This window comes from Mesoplodon mirus (genome assembly GCF_964341445.2).
Source record: "Mesoplodon mirus genome assembly, chromosome: 6".
Classification (NCBI taxonomy): domain Eukaryota; kingdom Metazoa; phylum Chordata; class Mammalia; order Artiodactyla; family Ziphiidae; genus Mesoplodon; species Mesoplodon mirus.
In genome coordinates, this window is record NC_138982.1 from 120510598 (window position 1) to 120534814 (window position 24217).

Sequence of the window (24217 nt, forward strand, 5' to 3'; positions counted from 1 at the left end):
AATGCAAAGAAATGATGAAAAAAAAAAAGCTGTTGGAAATTCAGGAACTCGTACCTGAGGTAGACATAAAAAGAATACCTTTTCATAGCACATTTTTTTATGGGTACTGTAAGACAAGGGTTAACAATATACTTGTGACTCAGAGAAATTAGTTTGTCCTTAGAAATATTAAATGTTAGATTCTTTCATGCCACTGAGGAAGAAATTGACCACAGCTGTTCAGGGGATAACTTTGGTGATTATGAGAAAAAAAAAATTAAATTTTCAAGGAAAAATTAAGAAGGAAAGTTCTATATATGCTTATGTTTTCAGAGATTCTGAAATGATCAATCTGTTTGGATGAGCATCAGAGAATTTTTAAGGGCACCGGAGCATCTTGTCAGCAAAGTGAAATACAAAGACTTAGATATTGTGAAGGATCTCTTTGATTTGAAATCTCACTTCCTGGATAAAACTCCATGAGGAATGTTTGACTTGACTAGTTTTTCAACCTTTAACACTTTGGTATCCTCCAGGTAGAACTCAGCTCTTCATGGGAAAAATGTTTAAAAAATTCAAGTTTTAAAATAATTCATTTTTCCTCACAAATTAAAAAAAAAAGTATTCATATAATGAAATTAGTTAAACTTTGGAAGTTGGAGCAAATAGAAGCCAGTATAAGGGCCTAAAATAGCATAAAGCACTCTAGAAGTAAACTGTTAATTGTTTAATGTCTCTCTAGTTTTTATTTCTTTTCCTCGATCTTTCTCTGACCTTCATCTGGATGGATATTTTTACTAGCTGTTCACTCAGATGTGTATTCAAAATACAGTTGATCCTTGAATAACACAAGTTTAAACTGCATGGGTCCACCTATATGAGGGTTTTTTCAATAGATGCAAAGTACAGTACTACATGATGCCCGCATGTAGTTCCATGGATAGGAAACCATGGATATGAGGGCCAACTGTAAATTTATACATGAATTTTTTACTTCAGGGGGGCTCAGTGCCCATAACCCTTACATTGTTCAAGGGTAAACTGTACAAATATATTGAATTCGGAAACAAAGAGAAAAACCTGGAGCATTATTGGCAAAAATGTAGTTATAACTAAACTAGCTATCAACATACTCCAGAATAAAAGTTTGGGAGAGATCTTTTTTGTAGAGGGGGAAAAAATGGCAGAGCTGAATTATTATATGCTTTTATTATATTAGTGGGTTCTACTAAAACTTTTAGTAAATTTTAGGTGAATTATGACCTACTCTTATTATACAAGGATTAGAAATTTCAGCACAGTTCTGAGAAAAGCGGATTTCTGGTTAGGCTCCTGTCAGCTACTATTACTCAACAAATAACCTTGAAATTTTGCAGCTTAAAACAACAATCATTTTATAACACCTCATAATTTGTAAGTCAAGGATTTAGTCAGAGCTCAGCTGGTTGATTCTTCAGATACATATGGTAGTGACGAAGGTCACCCAGTGCTATTCATCTGGCAGATGGGCTTGTCTGCAGGGTACAAGGCAGCTTCATACGCATGTCTGGTGCTATAGATTGAATTTTTATGTCCTCCCAAAATTCACATGTTGAAATCCTAACCCCAGTATAATGGCCTTTGGAAGTGAGGCATTTGGGAAATGATTAGGTTATGAGGATGGATCCCTCATAAATGGGATTTGTGCTCTTATAAAAGAGACCTCAGAGAGACCCTTCTGCTGTGTGGGGACACAGTGAGGAGGTGGTCATCTATAAACCAGGAAGTGGACCCTCACCAGAGACCAAATTTTCTGGTGATTGGACTTGGACTTCCAGCTTCCAGAACTGTGAGAAATAAATTTCTGTTGTTTCTAAGCCACCCAGTCTATGGTATTCTGTTATAGTAGTTCTACTGGTCTAAGACATCTGGCATCTTGATTGAGATGAGTGGAATGCTGCATTCAGCTGGAACTCCACCACCTGTTATGACCTCTCCAAAATGGTAGTTTCAGGGGAATCAGATTCCGTCCATGGTAGCTCAAAGTTTGCAAAGAGAGTGCTCTGAGAGAAAAAAGCAGGAAGCTTCTAGTTCCTTAAGACTTGGGCCCCCTAACTGGCACAAAATCATTTCTGTCATATCTGTCAAAGATTCAAGGGGAGGGCTTCCCTGGTGGTACAGTGGTTGAGAGTCTGCCTGCCGATGCAGGGGACACGGGTTCGTGCCCCGGTCCGGGAGGATCCCACATGCCACGGAGCGGCTAGGCCCGTGAGCCATGGCCGCTGGGCCTGCGTGTCTGGTGCCTGTGCTCTGCAACGGGAGAGGCCACAACAGTCAGAGGCCTGCGTACTGCAAAAACATAAATAAATAAAAGATTCAAGGGGAGAGGACATAGGTACCACTTTTTAGTGGGAGGCATTTCAAAAATTCATAGCCATCTTAATTTTGCAATGCTGTGGTTACTAAAATCAAGTAAATAGGCCTTTTCAAAATCTACATATTCTTAGAAATCTGATATGGAATCCCAAATAGTGACGTATATTATTGAAAATATACTTTTTATTCTTCATTTTTAAATGTTCCTAAATCTATAATAACTAAATACAGTGAGTAGATCTTTTCTGGATCCTGAGTTGAGAAAATCAACTGTAAAAAGAAATTTAGACAAAAGAGGAAATTTGAATATTAACTGGGTATTGGATATGGACTGAGTTTAAATAGTTTCTTTAGATGTGATAATGTCATTGGGGTTGTGTAAGAAAATGTCCTTATTGTTATTTTAAAGAAATATACTAAATTATTTAGGAATTACATGAAATTCTTTTGAGGATTTGTAAAAATATGTCATTAACAAAGGTACAGAGGTAGATGAAATTAATATGACAAAATATTGATGATTGTTGATGCTGCTAATGAGTATATGAAGGCTCATTGTACTCTATTCTTGTGTATGTTTATAAATTTTCTAACAATAAAAAGTAAAAAGAAATGTTTTGTTATTTTAACAAGAGTATGTTTTACTCTTATTAAATAAGCATAATTAGCACTGATTCATTGCTTAATGGAAAAATGTTTTAAAAGCCACAGCACGTTTTTGAAGATAAAGTTCTTGTTGAGTAAGTCTTAATTTATTATGCATGTTTTGTCTTAGTGTATAGTTCTGGATTTTGTCTACTAACAGACACCCCTGAGTCTGTTCTCAGCAGCTTATTTGTATTAGTTTTTAACATAAAATAATTTTGAATAATAACAATAATAAAACAGACCTAATCACTACCTTTAAAAAGTTTATAATATAGTGGAAAAGGCCAATATTTAAGGAAAAAACCCAACAATAAAATTGTATTATCAGAAACTATGATGTATGTTTTGTAGAAAAGATTATATTACTTTGAGAGTAAATAACATGGGACATGGCCCTACATGGGTGGTTACTAAGACTTGACAAGGAAGTGATTATTAACTTAAATCTCCAAAAAAGAATAGCAGTCAACTGAAAAAGGAGTTGGTATATTCCATGAAAAGGGAAGAATGTGTGCAAGAACATTGGGACCAGAGGAATCCTGGTATATCTACAAAGTAAACTGAAATAAAGCATATTCACATAGAGTGTTGAGAGACTGGGGAAGAAGAAACCAAAAGCATAAGCAGGTTGGAGGTGTATGGAGCCTTGTAACACTTCCTCCCTCCATCTCTCCCTTCCTTCTTTCCTTCCTTCCTTCTAAAAACCATGAGAAGCTTTGAGAAACCATGGAAAATGATGGATGGAGAATGAAATGATCATGCTTTCAGTTTTAAAAGAAACTTCTCACAGTGTAGAGAGCAGATTTTAGGGTGAAGTGAAGGAAGAGTAGATTCAAGGAGGTTACAGTAGACATGGAGACAGTTTAAGAAGAAAAATCAACAAAATCAACAAAATTTGGTGACAGATTAAATATGGAGAATAAATGAAAGGAACTGAAATTTCAGTGCTTGCTGTCCACCAATATCTATTATCTCCTGCTTAATAATACTCATTTTAACTGAAAAATACTTAAGTGCACCAGGCACAATTCTAAATACTTTATAAATATTTTTCTGTGAAGTAGATAAGATTATGTACATTTTCCATATGAGGAATCTGGTACAGAGAGAAACAAAATTCCTTGCCGAAGAGCACACAGTTTGGTCAGTTGTAGACCAGGGATTTGAAGCCAGGCTCTCTGCCATTAAGAGTCTGTAATCTTCATCCCAAACCATGTTAGCCCATTTGGATTTTAGCTAGACTAATGGTCAATCATTTCTCAGATTACAACTCCCTTGCAGTTTGATGTGTTCTTGTGATTAAGCTCTGGTCAGTGGCATGTGAGCAAGGGCTATACATGCTACTGTTTGATCACGTGTTTTACTCCCCTGCCTTTCCCATTTTCCCACCAAGAGATGGTCAGCATTTGAAAAATTGCTTTGAACCCAAAAATGGAAGCCATATACTGATGATAGCAAGGCTTCCCCAACAACTTATTTATTCAGACCACTTATTTAGAAACCATGTAAAAGAGAAATGTGCTTCTATGTTAGTTAACCTATGATAAATTACATATTCTTTTTTTTTTTTTACATATTCTTTGTTGGAGCAAATTAACCTGTTCCCTACTTACTATAAAGACTGCTGTAGATAACTCCTCACTTTCTGAAGTGTAGAAATGGAGACACGATGAGGCTATACACTAAGAGGAAACACAGAAGAAGAGAGGGTTTGGAAGAGGAAACAATCATATTATAGTTATGTTAGTTACAAACGTGTTAAATTTGAGATAACTTTAAAGCATTCAAGTAGAAACGTTGAGTAGGTAGCTGTAGGTATGGATCTGGAGCTTAGAAAAGAGCTGGAGATAAGCTATTTCATTGATACAATTCTGAAACCAGCTGGGCATTGAATGAAAAAATATATATGTATATATATATTTGTAATAGCTCATAATAACTACAAGGGCTAAAAGGTAGGCTTTTTTCCTCTCATTTTATTAATTTCTGAATTTATCTGTATAAAATTAAAATGTATGAAATACATTTAAAATTATGAATGTTTAGAATAAATGATCCATTCAGTCTTATATTTATGAAGAAACACTTGTCTATAGCCTCTGAAAAGTTAGTTTAGTAACCTTGTGTCAGAAAAATTACCAGGTTTAGGGAGGTTAGATTACTGGTAATTGTAGCAGTTGTCTATTTCTTCATAACAAATTATCCCCAAAACTAGCAGCTTATAACAACAAACATTTGTTATCTCACACTTTCTGGGGTCAAGAGTCTGGGCATAGTTTAGCTGGGTGCCTCTAGCTCAAGGTCTCTCATGAGGCTGCTGTCAAGCTGTATGTCAGAGCTACATCTCAGAATTCAACTGGGGCGCAAACGTCTGCTTCTAAGGTCTCTCAAGTGGTTACAGGAGAACTTCAACACTTTGCAGCCTGTTGAATTGAGGGCTTCATTTCTCCAGCATTCTACACGGGCCTCTCTAAAGGGCTGCCAAAAACATGGTAGCTTGTTCTCCCCAGCTCAAGTAATATGAGAGAGAAGAGAGAGAATATTACAGGTGGAAGACACAGTCTTTTAAAACCTGATCTTGAAAGTGCCATCCTATCACTTCTAAAATAGACAGATTCATAAAAGCAGAGAGTAGAATGGTGGTTACCAGTGGGTGGGAGGAGAGGGAAATGAGAAGACATTGACCAGTGAATACAAAGTTTCATTTATGGAAGATGAATAAGCTCTGGAGATTTAATGTACAGCAATGTGACTACAGTTAAAAAATACCATATTATATATTTGAAATTTGTCAACAGTAGATCTTAAGTGTTCTCACCACCCAAAAGGCAACTATGTGAAATGACATATTAATTAGCTTGATTGTGGCAATTATTTCACAATACATACATATATCAAAACATCAAGTTGTATACCTTAAATGTATACAATTTTCATTTGTCAGTTATACTTTAATAAAGATAAAAAAAGAGATAAGAATTTTTAAACGTGAATCAGTAAACCTAGCCTACTCAAGGGGAAGGGATTATACAAATCTATGAATACTAGGAGGCAGGGACTATTGGGGGCCAATTTAGAGGCTGTCTGCCACAGTAATCAAGATATAGAAAACAAACTTTTGGTTACCAAAAGGGAGAGGAAAGGGTGGAGGGACAAATTAGGGGTATGTGATTAACAGATACAAAGTAATATATATAAATAGATAAGAAACAAGTATATACTGTGTAGCACAGGGAATTATACCCATTATCTTGTAATGACCTATAATGGAACGTAATCTGCAAAAGACTGAATCACCACGTTGTGTACCTGAAACTAACATAATATTGTAAATCAGCTACACTTCAATAAAAAAAAATTGGGAGTTTGGGATTGACATATACGCACTACTCTATTTAAAACAGATAACCAACAGGAACCTACTGTATAGCATAGGGAACTCTGCTCAGTATTCTATAACAACCTAAATGGGAAAAGAATATGAAAAAGAATAGATACATGTATATGTATAACTGAATCACTTTGCTGTACACCTGAAACTAACACAACATTGTTAATCAACTATACTCCAATATAAAATAAATATTTTTTAAGAGTCCTTAAAAATATTAATGTAAAATTTATGAGAATATATAAAGAATATTATATATTCTTTATATTATATTTAGAATATAGTTTCTAATATAACATGTGGGTTATTTACTCCTTAATTGGAAACATATTACTTTGGGAGTTCAGTTAAATATATATGCATGCATACAATCTCCATATGACAAAATGGGGTATGAGAAAATACTATATTTTTTCTTACATGGAAGTAAGTCAAATAATGTCTTTGTATTTGACACTGTAAATATTCTAAGAATAATAAATATTTATAATATCATATTTAAGAATTGATGTCTTAGCTTTCACCAACAAAACACTTTTATTCTTAAGAAATGGGAATTGAAATATTTTTTTTAAAATATACATCAGTGAAGAATGTAAAATGTTTTTACATCTCATATTTGTTATAATAAAATTCAAAAAGGGGTAGTGATGATAAACCTCTACAAAGCTTCTTGAAAAATTCATTGCAGGGGGGACCCTGGGAAGATGGCAGAAGAGTAAGATGCGGAGATCACCTTCCTCCCCACAGATACATCAGAAATTCATCTACATGTGGAACAACTCCTACAGAACACCTACTGAACACTGACAGAAGACCTCAGACCCCCCAAAAGGCAAGAAACTCCCCACATACCTGGGTAGGGCAAAAGAAAAAAGAATAAACAGAGACAAAAGGATAGGGACCGGACCTGCACCAGTGGGAGGGAGCCGTGAAGGAGGAAAGGTTTCCACACACTACAAGCCCCATCGCGGGCAGAGACTGCAGGTAGCGGAGGGGGAAAGCTTTGGAGTAGCGGAGGAGAGCACAGCAACAGGGGTGTGAAGGGCAAAGCGGAGAGATTCCGGCACAGAGGACCGGTGCCCTCAGGCACACACCAGCCCGAGAGGCTTGTCTGCTCGGCCGCCGGGGCGGGCGGGGCTGGGAGCTGAGGCTCGGGTATCGGCTTTCAGTCGGAGCGCCTGGAGAGGACTGGGGCTGGCGGCAGGAAGAGAGCCTGAAGGGGTTAGTGCACCACGGCTATCCCGGAGGGAGTCCGGGGAAAGGGTCTGGAGCTGCCGAAGAGGCAAGAGGCTTTTTCTTCCCTTTTGTTTCCTGGTGCGCGAGGAGAGGGCATTAAGAGGGCTGCTTTGGGAATCACCGGAGACGGGCGCGAGCCGCGGCTAAAGGCGCGGACCTCGGAGACGGGCGTGGGACGCTGGGGCTGCTGCTGCCGCCGCCGCGGGGCCTGTGTGCGAGCGCGGGTCACTGTCCGCCCCGCCTTCCGGGGGGCCTGTGCACCCCGCCACTGCCGGGGTCCCGGAACCCGGGGACGGCTTTCCCGGGAAAGCGCACGGAGCGCCACGGGCTGCTGCAACGTCACACCGGCCTCTGCCGCCGCAGGCCCGCCCCACACTGTGCGCCCCTCCCTCCCCTCTGCCTGAGTGAGCCAGAGCCCCCGAATCAGCGGCTCCTTTAAACCCGTCCTGTCTGAGCGAAGAACGGACACCCTCCGGGGACCTACGTGCAGAGGCCGGGCCAGGTCCAAGGCTGAGACCCGGGAGCTGTGAGAGCAGAGAAGAGACAGGGAAATCTCTCTGTGCAGCCTAGCAGGCAGCGGATTAAAGCTCCACGGTCCACTTGATGTGCCCTGTGTCTGTGGAGTGCATGAATGGACAGCGAATCATCCCAAATTGAGGAAGTGGACTTTGAGGACAAGATTTAAGACTTTCCCCGTTTCCTCTTTTTACAACGAATTATCCCAAATTAAGGAGGTGGACTTAGCAAGATTTCAGACTCCTCGCCCTTTTCCTCTTTTTACAACGAAGTATCCCAAATTGAGGAGGTGGACTTGGAGAGCAAGATTTTTGATTTTTCCCCCTGCTCTCTTTTTGTGAATGTGGATGTGTATTCTTCTGTGTAAGATTCTCTCTGTATAGCTTTGCCTCCACCATATGTCGCAGGGTTCTATCTGTCCGTTTTTTTTTCAATAATTACTTTTTAATTTTAATAATGCTACTATATTTCATACTTTATTCTATTTTACTTTACCTGCTCTTTCTTTTTTTCCTACCTTCCCTTCCTCCCTCCCTCCCTCCGCCCCTCCTTTCCTTCTTTCTCTCTTTCTTTCCTTCCTCCCTCCTTCCCTCCCTTCTTCCTTTCACTCTTTCTTTTTCTTTCCTTCCTCCCTCCCTCCCTCCCTCCTGTCTTTCTTTCCTTCCTCCCTCCCTCCCACGGCTCTTCCTTTCACTTTCTTTTCTTTCCTTCCTCCCTCCCTCGCTCCTTTCTTTATTTCTTCCCTTCCTACCTCCCTCCCTCCCTTCTTCCATTCACTCTTCCTTTTTCTTTCATTCCTCCCTCTCTCCCTCCTTTCTTTCTTTCTTTCCATCCTTCCTCCGTCCCTCCCTCCTTTCTTTCTTTCTTCCTTCCTTTCTTCCTTTCTTTCCTTCTTCCTTTCTTTCTCTCTCTCTTTCTTTCTTCTACTAATTGTTTCTTTCTACATTTTCTCCCTTTTATTCTGAGCCGGATAGATGAAAGGCTCTTGGTGCTGCAGCCAGGAGTCAGTGCTGTGCATCTGAAGTGGGAGAGCCAACTTCAGGACACGGGTCCACAAGAGACCTCCCAGCTCCACATAATATCAAGCAGCGAAAATCTACCAGAGATCTCCATCTCAACACTAGCACCCAGCTTCAGTCAACGACCAGCAAACTACAGTGCTGGTCACTCTATGCCAAGCAACTAGCAAGGCAGGAACACAACCCCACCCATTAACAGAGAGGCTGCCTAAAAACATAATAAGGCCACAGGCACCCCAAAACACACCACCAGACGTGGATTTGTCCACCAGAAAGACAACATCGAGCCTCAACCACCAGGACACAGGCACTAGTCCCCCCCACCAGGAAGCCTACACAACCTACTGAAACAACCTTAGCCACTGGGGACAGACACCAAAAACAACGGGAACTACGAATCTGCAGCCTGCAAAAAGGAGACCCCAAACACAGTAACATAAGCAAAATGAGAAGACAGAAAAACACACAGCAGGTGAAGGAGCAAGATAAAAACCTACCAGACCTAACAAATGAAGAGGTAATAGGCAGTCTACCTGAAAAAGAATTCAGAATAATGATAGTAAAGATGATCCAAGATTCCATTCCCAAGATCCAAAATCTTGGAAATAGAATAGACAAAATACAAGAAACAGTTAACAAGGACCTAGAAGAACTAAAGATGAATCAAGCATCCATTAAAAACACAATAAATGAAATGAAAAATACTCTAGATGGGATCAATAGCAGAATAACTGAGGCAGAAGAACAGATAAGTGAGGTGGAAGATAAAATAGTGGAAATAACTGCTGCAGAGCAAAATAAAGAAAAAAGAATGAAAAGAACAGAGGACAGTCTCAGAGACCTCTGGGACAACATTAAACGCACCAACATTCGAATTATAGGGGTTCCAGAAGAAGAAGAGAAAAAGAAAGGGACTGAGAAAATATTTGAAGAGATTATAGTTGAAAACTTCCCTAATATGGGAAAGGAAATAGTTAATCAAGTCCAGGAGGCACAGAGAGTCCCATACAGAATAAATCCAAGGAGAAATACACCAAGACACATATTAATCAAACTGTCAAAAATTAAACACAAAGAAATCATATTAAAAGCAGCAAGGGAAAAAAAAACAAATAACACACAAGGGAATCCCCATCAGGTTAACAGCTGATCTCTCAGCAGAAACTCTACAAGCCAGAAGGGAGTGGCAGGACATAATTAAAGTGATGAAGGAGAGAAACCTGCAACCAAGATTACTCTACCCAGCAAGGATCTCATTCAGATTTGATGGAGAAATTAAAACCTTTACAGACAAGCAAAAGCTGAGAGAGTTCAGCACCACCAAACCAGCTTTACAACAAATGCTAAAGGAACTTCTCTAGGCAAGAAACACAACAGAAGGAATATACCTACAATACCGAACCCAAAGCAATTAAGGAAATGGGAATAGGAACATACATATCAATAATTACCTTAAATGTAAGTGGACTAAATGCTCCCACCAAAAGACACAGAGTGGCTGAATGGATACAAAAACAAGACCCATATATATGCTGTCTACAAGAGACCCACTTCAGACCTAGAGACACATACAGATTGAAAGTAAGGGGATGGAAAAAGATATTCCATGCAAATGGAAATCAAAAGAAAGCTGGAGTAGCAATTCTCATATCAGACAAAATAGACTTTAAAATAAAGACTATTAGAAGAGACAAAGAAGGACACTACATAATGATCAAGGGATCGATCCAAGAAGAAGATATAACAATTGTAAATATCTATGCACCAAACATAGGAGCACCTCAATACATAAGGCAAATACTAACAGCCATAAAAGGAGAAATCGACAGTAACACAGTCATAGTAGGAGACTTTAACACCCCACTTTCACCAATGGACAGATCATCCAAAATGAAAATAAATAAGGAAACACAAGCTTTAAATGATACATTAAATAAGATGGACTTAATTGATATTTATAGGACATTCCATCCAAAAACAACAGAATACACATTTTTCTCAAGTGCTCATGGAACATTCTCCAGGATAGATCATATCTTGGGTCACAAATCAAGCCTTGGTAAATTTAAGAAAATTGAAATTGTATCAAGTATCTTTTCCGACCACAATGCTATGAGACTAGACATCAATTACAGGAAAAGATCTGTAAAAAATACAAACACATGGAGGCTAAAAAATACACTACTCAATAGCGAAGTGATCACTGAAGAAATCAAAGAGGAAATTAAAAAATACCTAGAAACAAATGACAATGGAGACACAATGAACCAAAACCTATGGGACGCAGCAAAAGCAGTTCTAAGGGGGAAGTTTATAGCAATACAATCCCACCTTAAGAAAGAGGAAACATCTGGAGCAAACAACCTGACCCTGCACCTAAAGCAATTAGAGAAAAAAGAACAAAAAACCCCCAAAGCTAGCAGAAGGAAAGAAATCATAAAGATCAGATCAGAAATAAATGAAAAACAAATGAAGGAAACAATAGCAAAGATCAATAAAACTAAAAGCTGGTTCTTTGAGAAGATAAACAAAATAGACAAACCATTAGCCAGACTCATCAAGAAAAAAAGGGAGAAGACTCAAATCAATAGAATTAGAAATGAAAAAGGAGAAGTAACAACTGACACTGCAGAAATACAAAAGATCATGAGAGATTACTACAAGCAACTCTATGCCAATAAAATGGACAACCTGGAAGAAATGGACAAATTCTTAGAAATGCACAACCTGCCAAGACTGACTCAGGAAGAAATAGAAAATATGAATAGACCAATCGCAAGCACTGAAATTGAAACTGTGATTAAAAATCTCCCAACAAACAAAGCCCAGGACAAGATGGCTTCACAGGCAAATTCTATCAAACATTTAGAGAAGAGCTAACACCCATCCTTCTCAAACTCTTCCAAACAATTTCAGAGGAAGGAACACTCCCAAACTCATTCTATGAGGCCACCATCACCTTGATACCAAAACCAGGCAAGGATGTCACAAAGAAAGAAAACTACAGGCCAATATCACTGATGAACATAGATGCAAAAATCCTCAACAAAATACTAGCAAACAGAATCCAACAGCACATTAAAAGGATCATACACCATGATCAAGTGGGGTTTATTCCAGGAATGCAAGGATTCTTCAATATATGCAAATCAATCAATGTGATACACCATATTAACAAGTTGAAGGAGAATAATCATATGATCATCTCAATAGATGCAGAGAAAGCTTTTGACAAAATTCAACACCCATTTATGATAAAAACCCTACAGAAAGTAGGCATAGAGGGAACTTTCCTCAACATAATAAAGGCCATATATGACAAACCCACAGCCAGCATCGTCCTCAATGGTGAAAAACTGAAACCATTTCCACTAAGATCAGGAACAAGACAAGGCTGCCCACTCTCACCACTCTTATTCAACTTAGTTTTGGATGTTTTAGCCACAGCATTCAGAGAAGAAAAGGAAATAAAAGGAATCCAAATTGGAAAAGAAGAAGTAAAGCTGTCACTGTTTGCAGATGACATGATACTATACATAGAGAATCCTAAAGATGCTACCAGAAAACTAATAGAGCTAATCAATGAATTTGGTAAAGTAGCAGGATACAAAATTAATGCACAGAAATCTCTGGCATTCCTGTACACTAATGATGAAAAATCTGAAAATGAAATCAAGAAAACACTCCCATTTACCATTGCAAAAAATGAATAAAATATCTAGGAATAAACCTACCTAAGGAGACAAAAGACCTGTATGCAGAAAATTATAAGACGCTGATGAAAGAAATTAAAGATGATACAAATAGATGGAGAGACATACCATGCTCCTGGATTGGAAGAATCAATATTGTGAAAATGACTCTACTACCCAAAGCAATCTACAGATTCAATGCAATCCCTATCAAACTACCACTGGCATTTTTCACAGAACTAGAACAAAAAATTTCAAAATTTGTTTGGAAAAACAAAAGACCCCGAATAACCAAAGCAATCTTGAGAACGAAAAACGGAGCTGGAGGAATCAGGCTCCCTGACTTCAGATTATACTACAAAGCTACAGTAATCAGGACAGTGTGGTACTGACACAAAAACAGAAAGATAGATCAATGGAACAGGATAGAAAGCCCAGAGATAAACCCACGCACATATGGTCTCCTTATCTTTGATAAAGGAGTCAGGAATGTACAGTGGAGAAAGGACAGCCTCTTCAATAAGTGGTGCTGGGAAAACTGGACAGGGACATGAAAAAGTATGAGATTAGATCATTCCCTAACACCATACACAAAAATAAGCTCAAAATGGATTAAAGACCTAAATGTAAGGCCAGAAACTATCATACTCTTAGAGGAAAACATAGGCAGAACACTCTATGACATAAATCACAGCAAGATCCTTTTGGACCCACCTCCTAGTGAAATGGAAATAAAAACAAAGATAAACAAATGGGACCTAATGAAACTTCAAGGCTTTTGCACAGCAAAGGAAACCATAAACAAGACCAAAAGACAACCCTCAGAATGGGAGAAAATATTTGCAAATGAAGCAACTGACAAAGGATTAATCTCCAAAATTTATAAACAGCTCATGCAGCTCAATAGCAAAAAAACAAACAACCCAATCCAAAAATGGGCAGAAGTCTTAAATAGGCATTTCTCCAAAGAAGATATACAGACTGCCAACAAACACATGAAAGAATGCTCAACATCATTAATCATTAGAGAAATACAAATCAAAACTACAATGAGATATCATCTCATACCAGTCAGAATGGCCATCATCAAGAAATCTAGAAACAATAAATGCTGGAGAGGGTGTGGAGAAAAGGGAACACTCTTGCACTGCTGGTGGGAATGTGAATTGGTACAGCCACTATGGAGAACAGTATGGAGGTTCCTTAAAAAACTAAAAATAGAACTACCATATGACCCAGCAATCCCACTACTAGGCATATACCCTGAGAAAACCATAATTCAAAAAGAGACATGTACCAAAATGTTCATTGCAGCTCTATTCACAGCAGCCCAGAGCTGGAAACAACCTAAGTGTCCATCATCGGATGAATGGATAAAGAAGATGTGGCACATATATACAATGGAATATTACTCAGCCATAAAAAGAAACGAAACTGAGCTATTTGTAATGAGGTGGATAGACCTAGAGTCTGTCATACAGAGTGAAGTAAGTCAGAAAGAGAAAGACAAATACCATATGCTAACACATATATATGGAATTAAAAAAAAAAATGTCATGAAGAACCTAGGGGTAAAACCGGAATAAAGACACAGACCTACTTGAGAATGGACTTGAGGATATGGGGAGGGGTAAGGGTAAGCTGTGAGAAAATGAAAGAGAGGCATGGACATATATACACTACCAAATGTAAGGTAGATAGATAGTGGGAAGCAGCCGCAGAGCACAGGGAGATCAGCTCGGTGCTTTGTGACTTCCTGGAGGGGTGGGATGGGGAGGGTGGGAGGGAGGGAGATACATGAGGGAAGGGATGTGGGAACAGATGTATATGTATGACTGATTCACTTTGTTATAAAGCAGAAACTAATAAAAATAAAATAAAATTAAAAAAAATTCATTGCAGATATTATCCCATTTGTTAAGTATTAAGATTAATAAAAAACAATTAAATTATGATAATTAACACAAAATACAGTGTTCATGCTCAGTAGGGTTACTTTACACTGTATTATAATTGAAAAGTGACATCTTCTTACCGAGCATACTAACCAAGGGCTTTTATTTCATCTTGAGAAGATAACATATCAGTATAAATCCAGGGATTAGAAAAGTCTTTGCAATTACACAAATTGCTTTTCTAATATCGTGTCAATTTAAATGTTACATAAATATAGAGCAAGAAGACTAAAAAATCAAAATAAATAATCATTTAACTGCTAGGGAAAGTCCATGTAAAGGGCATTGTATTACTCTATCAAGAAAATATCAAAGATTTTCAATACTTTATTGATCAGCTCATTTCCATAGTGTGAAATCTTGTATACTATTGAAATAGGTGAAAAAGAACAGCTACATTTGAAAATTGCAAATAAATATTGTTTTAATTATTGGGTTAAGATACAAATATAAAACATTTGCTGTACCATTGTTTTGAATGTGGATCAGCACATCAAAATAAATTTATACGGTGAAGTAAAATGCACTTCTCACAGATGCATAGAAGTTATTCCTATATGTCAGCACTACTGTTGTCTAAATTTGTAGTCTATCAATGGCCATATTTAAAATTATTGCAGTACAATTTAAACAAAAATCAATTAAGAAATATTTGAGAAGATAAAGTATTGACTGGTTAAGTAGAGGTAACTGACTAGCCAAAAGATTCTTCGGTCAGTAGAGAATTTCTCATATTTTGTGTAAGATGAGCATCAGTTTGATATATAATATCCACTAGTCACTCATCTATTAGATTCCAACAAACATTGGTTAAGCACTTAGTATGTAACAGATATTGTAATAAGCACTCTGGCATACAGTGATTAAAAAAGATAAATAACAGATAATATTAGAAGTGATCCAAGAAACACATCTCAGATAATGTCAGGAATCTAACCTCAAGTGCTGTATAATACAATATGAAGGTTATTTATTTCCCAGTTTGAAACTTATATGGCTTTTTGGAGCTAAGAAACTACTAACAGAATTTCCCTACATGAGTCAAGGACACAATTTCTCTTTCTCCTCCTAGAAATCATGCAACAACCCCAATGATAATAAAAACCTCTCTAACTGCATTTTCAAGGAAATTAGGAAGCAGAATTGAAAAGTATGTACTGAGGAGAAGGTATATAGAAGAAATTGCAGGGAATAATATGTGAGTTATAGACTTGGTCAGTGGCAACATATTTCAGAAAGCACAGCAAAATTATCTTTCCTGAAGGTGAGTGGCTCATTGTGATTTGTGAAACTGTATCCCTTCTTTGCAGTAATCATCATGGGAACAAGTATGAACAGTACTGATGGCAAATCTGTTCTCCAACCTGACCTGAATGGTTTGGATGAAAGGAGAGGAGAGAGGGCTAAAAAAAAAAAAAAAAAAAAAATTCCCAGAAGAGAAGTTTTAGCAAAATGTAGTTGTTGAGATAATTGTCAGCAGAGGAGAGATCATTTGGATTCTGAAAATTTTAAGAGTACTCTGAAATATCTAACCCTACAGAAAATTCCTGAAAATAGCTTGTCCAGGAAAACTCCAACACATTCAGTGATGAGTAATACAAAAGGAACTAGAACAGCATCTCTACAAAGATAATATACAAAATGAAGCATAAAACAAAAAAGTTTACACCACAGAATAAACTCATTGCCATGGTGCCTAAGAAAAATGTGAACAAATATTATATTTCAGCATGAATTAAAAAAAAAAAAACTCATGAAACAAGAGTCTCTATAACATTATAACATTAGACGAGAAACAGATAATGAACTCATGTAAGAGGTGTCAAGAAACTGTGTAGACTGAAACATGAACTATTTTATCTTAGAAAAGAAGTAGAAAAAAATAATTGCAGAAATAAAGGAAAACATGAAGGCTGCAAAGAAGAATGTTTACAAAAAGTATTACTAAGTAAGATAGACAATAGAAAACAGGAAAATGAAAGACAAAGACTTTAAAATAAAGTATTAGCTATTTAGATTTGGTGGAAGTGTCCTCACTATATGCATAATTGGAGTCCCTGATGAAGAAAGCAAAACAAAACAAAACAAAAAATAGAAAAATATATTTAGAGGTTTAATTTTTAAAAATTCATGAAAGATCACAAAAGGACAAACACCATATGAATTCACTTATGTGATGTGTCTAAGGTAGTCAAATTCATAGAGACAGAAAGTAAGATAGTGTATGGTGGTTGACAGAGGTTGTGGAGAGGAGGGAATGGGGAGTTTTTTTTAATGGGTAAGAAATTTCATTTTAAGAGGATAAAAATATTCTGGAGATGGAGGGTGGTGATGATTGCACAACAATGTGAATGTACTTAATGCTACTGAACTGTACATTTAAAAATGGTTAAAGTGGTTTATGTTATATATAATTTACTACAGTGAAAAAATCATGAAAGAGGAATTATCTTTTCATAACAAAAATGAACATCTTGTGTTGTAAAAAACTGACCTAGAACAGGCCAAGACATGGTCCATTAAAAACTTTGGAATGAATTTAGTAAAGTAGCAGGATACCAAATTAATGTACACAAATCTCTGGCATTCCTATACACTAATGATGAAAAATCTGAAAGTGAAATCAAGAAAACACTCCCATTTACCATTGAAACATAAAGAAAAAAAATCTAGAAATAAACCTACCTAAGGAGAAAAAAGATCTGTATGCAGAAAATTATAAGACAGTGATGAAAGAAATTAGAGATGATACAAATATATGGAGAGATATACCATGTTCTTGGATTGGAAGAATCAACATTTTGAAAATGACTCTACTACCCCAAGCAATCTACAGATTCAATGCAATCCCTATCAAACTACCATTGTCATTATTCACAGAACTAGAACAAAAAATTTCAAAATTTGTGTGGAAACACGAAAGAGCCCGAATAGCAAAAGCAATCTTGAGAAAGAAAAACGGAGATGGAGGAATCAGGCTCCCTGACTTCAGACTATACTACAAAGCTACAGTAATCAAGACAGCATGGTACTGGCACAAAAATAGAAATATAGATCAATGGAACAGGATAGAAAGCCCAGAGATAAACCCACGCACATATGGTCTCCTTATCGTTGATAAAGGAGTCAGGAATGTACAGTGGAGAAAGGACAGCCTCTTCAATAAGTGGTGCTGGGAAAACTGGACAGGGACATGTGAAAGTATGGGATTAGATCATTCCCTAACACCATACACAAAAATAAGCTCAAAATGGATTAAAGACCTAAATGTAAGGCCAGAAACTATCAACCTCCTAGAGGAAAACATAGGCAGAACACTCTATGCCATAAATCACAGCAAGATCCTTTTGGACCCACCTCCTAGAGAAATGGAAATAAAAACAAAAATAAACAAATGGGACCTAATGACCCTGCAAAGCTTTTGCACAGCAAAGAAAACCATAAAGAAGACCAAAAGACAACCCTCAGAATGGGAGAAGATATTTGCAAACGAAACAACTGACAAAGTATTAATCTCCAAAATTTATAGGCAGCACATGCAGCTGAATAACAAAAAAACAAACAACACAATCCAAAAATGGGCAGAAGACCTAAATAGACATTTCACCGAAGAAGACATACAGACTGCCAACAAACACATGACAGAATGCTCAACATCATTAATCATTAGAGAAATACAAATCAAAACTACAATGAGATATCATCTCACACCAGTCAGAATGGCCATCATCAAGAAATCTAGAAACAATAAATGCTGGAGAGGGTGTGGAGAAAAGGGAATACTCTTGCACTGCTGGTGGGAATGTGAATTGGTACAGCCACTATGGAGAACAGTATGGAGGTTCCTTAAAAAACTAAAAATAGAACTACCATATGACCCAGCAATCCCACTACTGGGCATATACCCTGAGAAAACCATAATTCAAAAAGAGTCATGTACCAAAATGTTCATTGCAGCTCTATTTACAATAGCCTGCAGATGGAAACAACCTAAGTGTCCATCATTGGATGAATGGATAAAGAAGATGTGGCACATATATACAATGGAATATTACTCAGCCATAAAAAGAAACGAAATTGAGCTATTTGTAATGAGGTGGATGGACCTAGAGTCTGTCATACAGAGTGAAGTAAGTCAGAAAGAGAAAGACAAATACCGTATGCTAACACTTATATATGGAATTTAAGAAAAAAAATGTCATGAAGAACCTAGGGTTAAGACAGGAATAAAGACACAGACCTAATAGAGAATGGACTTGAGGATATGGGGAGGGGGAAAGGTAAGCTGTGACAAAACGAGAGAGTTGCATGGACATATATACACTACCAAATGTAAAATAGATAGCTAGTGGGAAGCAGCCGCATAGCACAGGGAGATCAGCTCTGTGATTTGTGACCACATAGAGGGGTGGGATAGGGAGGGTGGGAGGGAGGGAGATGCAAGAGGGAAGAGATATGGGAACATATGTATATGTATAACTGATTCACTTTGTTATAAAGGAGAAACTCACACACCATTGTAAAGCAATTATACTCCAATAAAGATGTAAAAATAAATAAATAAATAAAAACTTTGGAAACTAAAGATAAAGAGACAGGCAACAGCCTCACAATACTTATAAAGGGAAAAACAGATCAAACTAGTCTCAAATTTCTCCACAGAACCTGTCAATACCAGAAGTCAGTGGAGCAATATCTAAAAGATACTTAAGGAGAGAAAGCATAAGTCACGGATTTTATATTCAGACAGCCATACTCAAGTATAAAATTTACAGATAATTGTTTAAATGTGCAAGAGACATGGAATTTTATTCCCAAGAGACCTTTTTAAGAAAACTACTAGAGGAAGAGACTTCAGCTAATTAAGGAAAGATTGGTGAAAACATGATAAGAGAACTGGCATAAAGCATTGAATGTATTTAACTGCAAAGCAAATGTGAAGCTTAGGGTTAACTCAACAGGCAAAGATATATTCCCTGACAATAAAGAAATAATAAAAGAAAAAGTAGGAAAAAAGTGACAGGGAAAGGACTGGAAGAAGAATTTTCTGATTGTCTCTTCTAAAATTTTTGGGAACCAAAGAATATCATTTACAGATGACAAATAAAATACAAATATGTAAAACATAATACTTGTAATACTATATACATTTTTTCACCCATTACCATAATAATACAAAAAAATCAGTGGTTAAGACAATAACATTTAATTCTCTGAAATTCTCCAGAATCTGCTGCTTGGCTGGGGCAGCTCTGCTTCAAGAAACATGTCTGTGAGTCCAAGTCTTCTCCACACATGGTTATCATCATTTTAGGGACAGTGAACTAGGTAGCCAGGCATGATTTTATGATTAATGCAAAGGCTTAAGAAGTACACAGACCTCTTGAGTCTTAACACTGAAAAATGTCTTCCCAACATAGGTGAAGGTGAAGGGAGTCAAGAGGAACAAACTTCCATTCATAAAATTACTAAGTTATGGTAATATAATGTACAGCATGGTGACTACAGTTAATAGTACTGTATTGCATATTGGAAAATTGCTAAGAGAATAAATCTTAAAAATTCTCATCACAAGAAAAAAATGTTTTTAAACTATGTATGGTGATACATGTTAACTAGACTTATTGTGGCAATCATTTCACAATATATGTGAATATTGAATCATTATGTTATACATTTGAAGCTAATATACCTCAAATTTTTAAAAAGGTAAAATAATTTTTAAAAAGCCCTCACTTTTCTGAGCTCATCTCTTTACTGTAGTACCTTAGATGTAGCTAAAAGCAACCAAAATATGCTTCTGTCATTATGCCTGGAAATATCTTGCCCAACCTTGCATTCTACCTGAGATCACAGATCCTTGGGTATGTTTAAATTTTTTCAACTTATAGTAAGTGACAGTTTTACTAAATGTTTTGTCACCATGTAACTTAGTATGTTAGGCTGAAAATGCCCTCTCAAAGATGTTCACATCCTAATCCCAGAACCTGTGACTATTTTACCTTGTATAACAAAAGGGTCTTTGCACATGTAATTAAATTAGGGATCTTGAGATGAGAAGATTATCCTGGCCATCTAGGTGTGAGCAAAACAATCACAAGTGTCCGTATAAAATAAAGGCAGGAGGATCAGAGTCAGAGAAGGTGGTATGATGACAGAAGAAGCAGAGAGAGATTTGAAGATACTATTCTGTTGGCTTTGAAAATGGAGAAAGGAGTCCTGGTCCCAGGAATGAAGACAGACTCCAGAAACTGGAAAAGGCGAGGAAAGAGATTTTCCCAAAGAACTGCTCTTAGGAACCAACCCTACCAAAATCTTGACTTTACACTAGTGAGACTGATTTTGGACTCCAGAACTGTAAGATAATAAATTTAGGTTAAGTCATTAAATGTGTGGTAACTTGTTATAGCAGCAATAAGAAATCAATATACATAGGTTATCAATTTCCCAAATTTGTAAAATTATTTTCTCACAAATTTTTCCAACCTCTTGTAATAAATATGACACAAACATTCACTGAAGAATAGAGAAAATTAAATGGCTGTCCAGCAAGTTTTGCTGATTGTCTCATCTAAAATACCTGAAAGCTAAATATACTATTTAAATTTGGTAAGTCAAGTGATATAAGTTTGTGCATGTTTAACAGTACAAAGGTAAGTAGTAAGAAAAATAATCAAATGTTGGAAGAGAGAGAGAGTGGAGGGAAGTGAGAGAAAAATGTACCAATTTTCTTATTGTATGAAACTAATAAACACTGCTTAAATCAATAAAAAAGGGTGTTAAGGTTATAATTTTAGCAATGGGAAAAAAACAAGTATTCTTAAACATTAAATGCATGTGCACACACACACACACACACACACACACTATACATAAACCAAAATCAAAGAGCTCCATAGTGAAAATGTACAAATAACACTGGGGAAAAAAAACCAAAAAAACATAACAAGATAATGTGAAAATAAAAAAATAAGCGTACACTAAGCAAATGCAAATCAAAAGAATCAGAGACATAATTTCATTATCAACTAAGGTGGAACTCATGGTGAAAACAAAAAGTGGTACAAGAGGGGGAACTTTACAATTATATAAGGTATAGTTCACATGAAGATGTAATAGTTATGAATATCCATGTATCAAATAACATAACACCATTATTCAAAAAGCAGAAACTATAGAATATTCAAGCAGAAATATTCTAAACACACCAGCAGGTAGATACACAGTCACTCAATTTAACTCAACCCAGCAAATATTTATTGAGCTCCCATTAAGCACTGGGAATTTAGCAACTAAAGAAATAGACAAAGACTCCTTCCTCTACGTATCTTGTATCCTACTGTGGAGAGATGAACAATATGTGAAAAAAAGTAAAATATGCAACATGGTAGAACATGATCAATTATACACAGAAATTAGACCACTGGGGACATGGGTTTCAATTTGAGTAGTGTGGGCAAGAAAAACATCAATGAGATGGTGATTTTGAACAATGTTTTGAAGGAGCAATATTTTGTTTGGATAGGGAATGTGGAGAGAGGTGTTGATAGGAAGTGGTAAAAGAGGCAGGGAGTGAAAAGTGTACTTTTCACTCTACATCTTCTATACATTTTGAACAATGTGTCTATAATACCTTTTCAAAAACATTAAAAATTTAAAATATACTATTTAGAGAACTAGGACAATTTGGGGAAACAAACTGAACATGAGACAGAATATTGGGTTTTGGTTCAGGTTCAGTTACTAACTTGCTTGTGACTGTGGATGAGCCACTTAATCCCCTGGGCTTAGTTTCTGGATCTGCAAAAATGGTGGGCCTGGATTAGACGATCTTCAAATTCCTTCCCCCTTTAATATTCTGTGGGTCTGTGATTTAATACAGTGTTCACCAAACTGTGGCTTAGGAAAATAGTTTTAGAGTCTAGCCATTATTCATCCTTTTTATCAGCACCCAGTTCTCTGCATCCCTGTGACAGACAAATAATGAATAATTGTTTTTCCAATTCTAAAATTATATAATTCAAATTGCATAAAGAATAAATATTAGAAGATTCATGAAACAGCACCTTTTCAAAAGGATTCAAAACTAAATGACAACAGAAAAAAATCCCTAAAAATATAATACCAGACCATCCTTTTAGGCCTCATCATCATAAAATCACAAATATATTTTAATATATATTTAGTATAAATCTACAAAAATTACCTTTTTATTCTTTTGTAGATTGCCATAGCCTTTGGGTAAGTCCCAGGAAATTTTCTGTTCATCATGAGATTAAGCTCAATTAGATCTGTGGGTGAAATATGCCTTTCTCTATGTAATTTGGCAATTCATAATGTTATATGATTTATGTTAGACTTATAGTTATGTACCTAAATTCTGACTCCTGTCTCTGAATTTTATGGAATTAATTTCTTAGAGCAAGATCTTACTTGCTTGGTAAATTCCACAGCATATTTTACATAACTCTGTACAAATATGTGCTCAAATATGGTTCTATCTTGACAGATCCATGATATGAGGAAAGATATGAAGTGGAAGGTCATGAATAGACATTTTAGAGGATGACTTCTAAATTCTTCTACCTTGATGTAAATGAGCACATGATAAAATTAGGCCAAGTATGCAAAGTCTCTCCTGTCCACTAGGTCAACACCTCTTCCCAAAGAGAATAAATGTTCCAAGTATGAGATCTTACCATTCACACAGTGAAAATATTTGCATGGTCACAAAATAAAATAATGGCACTTTTTTGCTCTCTGATCCAAGGGGGATTTGATACTCAGATATTTCCCTTAACAGCAAGGGAAGGATGACTACAGTTTTTATAAATAGACTGTCTCAAAATGTAGATTGAATGAAGTTCCTTGAAAACAAGACTGCAACATTCACTACAATCTCCATATATCCTCTGGAAACATGAAATATGTCTGGTGTGCCATTTTGGTAGAGTATCTTACTACATTTCTTTTTTCATTAATCTGAATGTACTCTTTGTTTTCTGTGGAGACTTTTTGAAACTTTCTTGTCTAAGAATTAATAAAACCATTTCAAATCTCGCACTGAACTTGGAATCAGCATCTCTTAAATAAATGGTTCCACATATTTGATTACAAGTTTATACACTATCTTTTGACCCCATGCATGAAAATATATGTTTTGAGGATTTTTTCATCAGTACCACCTAATAAAACTGTATAACTCCCTAAAATCAGACTGACAGCAGTGAACATTTTTAAGCCAGAGAGGGGTCATGTTATAAAAATAAGTTTCAGTCAGGGCAATAAAACTGCATCTTACTTGTTTGTAGGTCCAAAACAGCTGTTTCAGCATGTGCGCCAATGGAAGTTTGGGAGTCTCTACTCAGAAGAGTTCTGTCCTAATTATCCTCAATTATCATGGATATCACCTGGTTTGAGTTT

The 24217-nt window shown here is 36.6% G+C and overlaps 1 protein-coding gene across 1 annotated transcript in view; it reads left to right on the plus strand.

Annotated features, from left to right (window-relative positions):
• Positions 1-24217, plus strand: part of LOC309806013 (chromatin assembly factor 1 subunit B-like) — a gene marked incomplete at its 5' end in the record, with an annotated part of 94659 nt that overhangs the window by 64775 nt on the left and 5667 nt on the right. The gene's annotated exons all lie outside the window — the stretch shown is intronic.